Genomic DNA, 6,657 nt, shown 5'->3' with positions numbered 1-6,657 from the left:
TCTGATGAAGATCATCAAAAGTTAGTGATTAATTTTTATCTATATTTATGCTTTTTGTGACTCCTCTCTTTGGCTGGAAAAATGGCTGTGTTTTTCTGTGATTTTGCGGGGACCTAACATAATCGTTTGTGATGCTTTCGCTGTAAAGCCTTTTTGAAATCGGACACTGTGTGGGATTAACAAGAAGTGTATCTTTAAAATGGTGTGAAATACTTGTATGCTTGAGGAATTTTAATTATGGGATTTCTGTTGTTTTGAATTTGGCGCCCTGCACTTTCACTGGCTGTTGACGAGGTGAGACGCTACCGTCCCACATACCCTAGAGAGGTTAACGCAGCAATACGTAACTTTTTTGGGCGACCCGACCAAATTCATAGAAATACGTTAAAGATATGTCATTCTCATTGAAAGTTAGAACAGAGCTACCTCTTCTTAGACTATGTGCACAATTTCTTAATTTTCGGTTCTGTACATCAGTTTCAAACAGCAGAAAATACAATATTTCACAGCGGTTTAGATGGTACAATGATTGTTTACGCCAAGGTTTCCCAACCTCGGGCCTGGGCCTGCCCCAGCGTGCTCGTTTTGGTTTTTGCCCGAACACTACACAGCTGATTCAAATAACAAACTAATCATCAAGTTTTATTTGAATCAGCTGTGCAGTGCTAGGGCAAAAATCAGGACCGATTTAAGGAAACCCTGCTCTACACTATACATGCTTGTTTTGTCACAAACTGAAATTAGGCACGCTATTAGAATTTTAGTATCCAGAAAATTGTGGAGTAGTTTCTGCATAGTGCATCTTTGTCCAGTGATTTAAAAAAAACTTTTTTTAATCGACATTTAGAAAGTTTGCATAGAAAATATACGAAATTGCGCATTAATGAATTGGCGACAGCCTGTATGCCCTTCCACTTAAATGTTTCATGTTTTAGGTAGCGGGAAGCCAGCATGGAAATAATACATTACACAAATACATAATTACTATTTGCTGTGATTCTAATGATTTCTCTTAATTTAAAGACTCAATCATGGACACTTTACTGACAGTTGTGGCTGCTTTGCGTGATTTATTGTTGTCGCTACCTTTGTGCTGTACAAATCAAATTGTATATGTCACATGCGCCGAATAGAACAGGTTTAGACCTTACAGTGAAATGCTTACTTACAAGCTCTTAACCAACAATGCAGTTAAGAAAAATACCTAAAAAACAAGAAATAAAAGTAACAAATAATTTAAGAGCAGCAGTAAAATAACAATAGCGAGGCTATACAGGGGGTACTGGTACAGAGTCCATGTGAATGGGCACGGGTTAGTCGAGGTAAGTACGGTCACCATGGGGACAACGTCATCGATGCACTTATTGATGAAGCCAGTGACTGATGTGGTGTACTCCTCAATGCCATCGGAAGAATCCCGGAACATATTCCAGTCCTGTAGCTTAGCATCTGCTTCATATGACCACTTTCTTATTGACCGAGTCACTGGCGATTCCTGCTTTAAGAAGGAATCAGGAGGATAGAATTATGGTCAGATTTGCGAAATGGAGGGCGAGGAAGGGCGTTGTACGCGTCTCTGAGTGTGGAGTAAAGGTGGTCTAGAATTTTCTTCCCCCTCTGGTTGCACATTTAAAATGCTGGTAGAGATGAGGTAAAACTGATTTGAGTTTCCTTGCATTAACCTTTCTAGCCCAGGGGTCCCCCCCCCCAACATTCCGCTGAAAAGGCAGTGCGCGAAATTCAAAAATATGTTTTAGAAATATTTAACTTTCACACATTAACAAGTCCAATACAGCAAATGAAAGATAAACATCTTGTGAATCCAGCCAACATGTCCGATTTTTTACATGTTTTACAGCGAAAACACAACATATATTTATGTTAGCTCACCACCAAATCGGGTATCCCTTTTAAATCTGTCTCCTGTTCTTCTGTCAACAGGTACTCTGCTTCTTAGAAGTCCCCCCCACAATCACTAATGTGCACTGTTGGGGCACTGTTAGCTCTCCAGTTTAATTTGCGTCTGTATCTGTCTGTGGATGGGCTATGTTGTACACCCCCCTCCCCCGTGACCCAGTCTGCTAGTCGTTTCCCCTTTGTTACCCAATATCCCATATCCTTCCACTTTTCGGAAGGCTCTTTAGCAAGGGACACATGTGGGCTCCATTTTCCTCTGTAAAACTGCTGGATAGGAGCAGGTAATTCCACTTCCACGGCCGCATGAGTGGAATCATAGTGAAACCATTTTAGACCTATTGTGCATTCAGTGGTGTTTAGAAGTGCCTTCTCATATACAGAGTCGGGTCCAGGTTGCCTGTTATACCACAGAGTATAACATCTGGGGACATTTTTGTGGGTCCTGATATTACATAATCTGTTAGTTCCATTAATGCTTTGGGTATGTCGGTCAAACCTCCCCTCATTAAGTCCTGACTATACCAGTAACACGGATCCCCTTCCCCACAGATTACCATGTTATTCTTGACAACCTGGGCTTTCATACCTTTGTCTGTAGGTGTTACTGCTATATTCAAGAGTTTCATCACATCCCTCCCCAATAGATTAACAGGGCACAGCTTTGATATACTGGTATACTGAGTACTGGTACTGTCGCCTTCCCCTCAGTCATTTCATGTATGAGGCTTATGGGTGTCGAGAGTCTCAACACAATGATGGCCAGACGCGGAACGAACAAAAACATTTTCCCCAGAAGATTGAATCCCTTTCGGTGCATCCTCGCTAACATATAGCTGTCCTACATGTCTATTTTATCATCACTATGGTCACTGTCATGTTTACCGTACCAGTCTTCTAAATCCTCCCTGACTATTTTGGCTGTTTTAGTTTCTACTCAGGATTCATCGTCTTCATCCTCTGAGTCAGGTTTTGGGCGCCTCTCTCTCTTTTCCTTTTTATCCCCCTTTCCCTTTGGTTTCTGTTTGCAATCGTGGTGATTATGTCCCTTCCTATCACAATGTTCACATGGGGCCTCGCAATCTCTAGCAAAATGTCCCTTTTTCTGACAATTGTAAACTTTTAGCCCCCCCTTCCTCCCCTCCCCTGACGTTCCCTTTCTGTCTGACCTAGTCCTGTCCTCTCTGTATTTTCCTCCTGTGGCCCTGTCTTCTAGAACTGCCATTAGAAACTCATCTTTCCTGTTTTCTTTCTTCTTTCTGTCTGCACATGCTGTTCATGGTGGACAGCATATCTTTTTACCTCGGCCAGGGTAGCCAATCCCCATCCTACTAAGTTATTTTTTACCTCCTTGCTAACTTCAGTGCGCATTCCTCTCACAAAGGCTATCTTTAATTGCTGGTGATAAGGGGTGTTTTGGTCTCCCCCGAGAGGAGGTTCTGGCGTGCCGCTGTTGGCGTTAAATACATATTTTAAACGTTCTAGGTACTGACTGACTGTCTCGCTATCTCCCTGTCTGCATTCAGTTACCTTGGAGAAATCGGCATGTCGGTGATAATGTTCAGTCAGGTTAGTGCATAATTCTGTAATTTTAGCTCTGAAGGGATCCCCTAGCCCCTCGGTCCACTGAATGACATTCCCGTCCTGCCCCGTTGGCACCCAAGCCAGGCGCACAGCGAACCAATCCTTCCCTACAATAGTTCTGACTGCTCTCTCTATTTTCCCTGTGTTTATTCTGAAACTGGACGCTAGCCCGCTCAAATCTCTCTCAAATCCAGCCATTCCTGTCTTTGGGTGGGGATCCCTACTACTGCTTTCTCTATATCCCTCTTGTGTCCAGGGCCTGTAGACCCGAACTGTAGGTTCGTTATCTGACCAATTATCCGCCACCTCCCTCATGGCCTGGGAAAATAGACTGACTCTCGATATGTAAATTGGCAGAAAAGGGCGGGGTATGTAGAATGATTGGGGTTTATTGCTGTATGTTTATTTTTTAAATAACACAGCTCCAGACAGATCAGTGACCAAGGCTCTGGCAGAGAACTATGGGGGTGGATAATTCTCTGACAAATTGGTTTGACAGTATGTTTGGGAAATGGAAAATTGTCATAATCACTGTGTTGTGGGCTACCTTCACCTGTGTGACTGTGTTAGTTTTGTGCGGCTGTTGCTTTATTCCGTGCGTGAGAGGTCTCATTTCTAGGACTCTGGAGAAATCGATGACACAACAGATGGTGAGATACGGACCGATCCCAAGCTCTGACCAGTGGAATGATGAATACATGCCCCCAGACCTAGCGGATGGATCCGGCTCCTTCACATACGAGGAGCCTATGCTGGACGAGACCATTTTTAATGTTTAGGAGTTTTCCTTGTTTAGCAATTTAGACTGTTTCTTTGATGAAGATCATAACGAAAATCCTGATAAGAAGAGTTATGATTCTGATGTAGGCCTAGAACAGTCAGTGTAAATGCATATATGGGTATAATTAGGTTGATTTTGGATAACCATAGATATTTCCAATAAAAATAGATGCGTGGTTTTTAATATTTAGTCAAAGTGTGGATTGTTATCTAATAAAAATAGATGTGTGTTCGTATGTATAATATTTACATTTACATTACATTTAAGTCATTTAGCAGACGCTCTTATCCAGAGCGACTTACAAATTGGTGCATTCACCTTATGATATCCAGTGGAACAACCACTTTACAATAGTGCATCTAACTCTTTTAAGGGGGGGGGGGGGGGTTAGAAGGATTACTTTATCCTATCCTAGGTATTCCTTAAAGAGGTGGGGTTTCAGGTGTCTCCGGAAGGTGGTGATTGACTCCGCTGACCTGGCGTCGTGAGGGAGTTTGTTCCACCATTGGGGTGCCAGAGCAGCGAACAGTTTTGACTGGGCTGAGCGGGAACTGTACTTCCTCAGAGGTAGGGAGGCGAGCAGGCCAGAGGTGGATGAACGCAGTGCCCTTGTTTGGGTGTAGGGCCTGATCAGAGCCTGAAGGTACGGAGGTGCCGTTCCCCTCACAGCTCCGTAGGCAAGCACCATGGTCTTGTAGCGGATGCGAGCTTCAACTGGAAGCCAGTGGAGAGAGCGGAGGAGCGGGGTGACGTGAGAGAACTTGGGAAAGTTGAACACCAGACGGGCTGCGGCGTTCTGGATGAGTTGTAGGGGTTTAATGGCACAGGCAGGGAGCCCAGCCAACAGCGAGTTGCAGTAATCCAGACGGGAGATGACAAGTGCCTGGATTAGGACCTGCGCCGCTTCCTGCGTGAGGCAGGGTCGTACTCTGCGAATGTTGTAGAGCGTGAACCTACAGGAACGGGTCACCGCCTTGATGTTAGTTGAGAACGACAGGGTGTTGTCCAGGATCACGCCAAGGTTCTTAGCACTCTGGGAGGAGGACACAATGGAGTTGTCAACCGTGATGGCGAGATCATGGAACGGGCAGTCCTTCCCCGGGAGGAAGAGCAGCTCCGTCTTGCCGAGGTTCAGCTTGAGGTGGTGATCCGTCATCCACACTGATATGTCTGCCAGACATGCAGAGATGCGATTCACCACCTGGTTATCAGAGGGGGGAAAGGAGAAGATTAATTGTGTGTCGTCTGCATAGCAATGATAGGAGAGACCATGTGAGGATATGACAGAGCCAAGTGACTTGGTGTATAGGAGAGGGAGAGGAGAGGGCCTAGAGAGGGCCTAGAATAGGAGAGGGCCTAGAACAGAGCCCTGGGGGACACCAGTGGTGAGAGCACGTGGTGCGGAGACAGATTCTCGCCACGCCACCTGGTAGGAGCGACCTGTCAGGTAGGACGCAATCCAAGCGTGGGCCGCGCCGGAGATGCCCAGCTCGGAGAGGGTGGAGAGGAGGATCTGATGGTTCACAGTATCAAAGGCAGCCGATAGGTCTAGAAGGATGAGAGCAGAGGAGAGAGAGTTAGCTTTAGCAGTGCGGAGCGCCTCCGTGACACAGAGAAGAGCAGTCTCAGTTGAATGACTAGTCTTGAAACCTGACTGATTTGGATCAAGAAGGTCATTCTGAAAGAGATAGCAGGAGAGCTGGCCAAGGACGGCACGTTCAAGAGTTTTGGAGAGAAAAGAAAGAAGGGATACTGGTCTGTAGTTGTTGACATCGGAGGGATCGAGTGTAGGTTTTTTCAGAAGGGGTGCAACTCTCGCTCTCTTGAAGACGGAAGGGACGTAGCCAGCGGTCAAGGATGAGTTGATGAGCGAGGTGAGGTAAGGGAGAAGGTCTCCGGAAATGGTCTGGAGAAGAGAGGAGGGGATAGGGTCAAGCGGGCAGGTTGTTGGGCGGCCGGCCGTCACAAGACGCGAGATTTCATCTGGAGAGAGAGGGGAGAAAGAGGTCAAAGCACAGGGTAGGGCAGTGTGAGCAGAACCAGCTGTGTCGTTTGACTTAGCAAACGAGGATCGGATGTCGTCGACCTTCTTTTCAAAATGGTTGACGAAGTCATCAGCAGAGAGGGAGGAGGGGGGAGGAGGGGGATGAGGATTCAGGAGGGAGGAGAAGGTGGCAAAGAGCTTCCTAGGGTTAGAGGCAGATGCTTGGAATTTAGAGTGGTAGAAATTGGCTTTAGCAGCAGAGACAGAAGAGGAGAATGTAGAGAGGAGGGAGTGAAAGGATGCCAGGTCCGCAGGGAGGCGAGTTTTCCTCCATTTCCGCTCGGCTGCCCGGAGCCCTGTTCTGTGAGCTCGCAATGAGTCGTCGAGCCACGGA

The 6,657-nt window shown here is 46.1% G+C and overlaps 1 long non-coding RNA gene across 1 annotated transcript; it reads right to left on the bottom strand.

Annotated features, from left to right (window-relative positions):
* Window positions 1-1,050: 1,050 nt before the first annotated feature.
* LOC139544208 (uncharacterized) lies at window positions 1,051-2,026 on the bottom strand. The gene is made up of 2 exons (XR_011668830.1): window positions 1,891-2,026; window positions 1,051-1,495 (listed from the first exon to the last, which is right to left on the bottom strand). It is a non-coding gene; the product is annotated as an uncharacterized lncRNA (long non-coding RNA).
* Between the last annotated feature and the right edge of the window lie 4,631 nt (window positions 2,027-6,657).

The sequence above is a fragment of the Salvelinus alpinus genome, chromosome 18, assembly GCF_045679555.1.
Source record: "Salvelinus alpinus chromosome 18, SLU_Salpinus.1, whole genome shotgun sequence".
Taxonomy (NCBI): Eukaryota; Metazoa; Chordata; class Actinopteri; order Salmoniformes; family Salmonidae; genus Salvelinus; species Salvelinus alpinus.
Note: the sequence above shows the minus strand (reverse complement) of the source record. Positions and strands in the feature narration are given on the sequence as shown.